Genomic DNA, 1,249 nt, shown 5'->3' with positions numbered 1-1,249 from the left:
CACACACACACACACACACACACACACACACATATACACGCATATATCTGTGTATGTATGCACACCATGTTTACTGTCTGGACCACTTGCTCTCCCTGCCTCATGTCCTCAATGAATAATTTTGTCTCCTTTTTTGGCATCCCATCCAAGAAACACAGGTCTTTTCAAAAACGCTCAAAGTAAATCAAGCTGAGGATTCTGGATTTGCTTTTTAATGTGGATGGTCACACAGAGCTTTTCAAAAATGCTGATGTATGAGTTTTGTTTGATTGTCATCTGATCCATGACACATCCAAAATGTCTCTCCGGTACAGTCTGCTCTTCACATTTGCTCTACAAAAAGCCAAACAAAGCCTCAAAGACTGCAGATAGCAGCTTGCATACAAAGGGGGCATGGTTGCTGGCTTAAGTGGCCCGTACCAACCCAAAAGCAGAGTGTTTTTCTGCTGTTTCATTGAAGACAGCAAACTTTTAAAGCAAAACAAATCTAAAACTGCTAGTGCGGATGAAGAACTTTGGATTGGCGTTTTCAAATTGTGGACATGGCCTCGCTCACCTCCCTGCTTGTCACAATCCCTGTTCTGCTTGTTTCTCTTTAGTTTCTCATTCAACTTTTTCCTTTGTTTTATTCTCACCTTCATTTCCTCATCCCCTACTACCGACTCTGATCGTGACCCCCCCCTCCCTTTCCCTTCCCATCACACCCCTCCCTCTGTATAACCTTGCGGGGTAAAGCTCCATTGACATCTGCTTCATAAGTATTCAGGACTCAGCGCCTTTGACATTAATCAGCCTACAGTACATTATCTTCCCACTCCCCTCCGGTCTCCCCCCTTCCCCCTTTTTGCCTCCTGCTCCTCCTCTCATCCCTATCGCCCCTGTTTCACCTCTCTTCTCTTGCCTCCGCTGCCTGTCTTTGCCCCCCTTTCCCTCCATTCTTCTGTCCTCTCCTCCCCTCCTATCATGCTTTTCAGCTTTCCATCCGCTGTTTCTTATCACACTGTGATAACCAAAAGAGAAAAGGGCATTTCTATACTAAGTATGTATGTTGCCTACCTAAACGTCTGGCTATCGAGATATATTGCAAATATCTCTGTTTGCCTGCCAGTCTTAAGAGTGATACAGCAACTTTGATACAGCAGTCACAATAGAGCAAGGTCAACTCAGCCCGTATGTTTAATGTTTGACCTAACATACTGTAGGGCATGAAGTTCAGACAAGCAAACATTTATTTCATCTTTATTTTATT

The sequence above is a fragment of the Etheostoma spectabile genome, chromosome 6 (genome assembly GCF_008692095.1).
Source record: "Etheostoma spectabile isolate EspeVRDwgs_2016 chromosome 6, UIUC_Espe_1.0, whole genome shotgun sequence".
Taxonomy (NCBI): domain Eukaryota; kingdom Metazoa; phylum Chordata; class Actinopteri; order Perciformes; family Percidae; genus Etheostoma; species Etheostoma spectabile.
Note: the sequence above shows the minus strand (reverse complement) of the source record.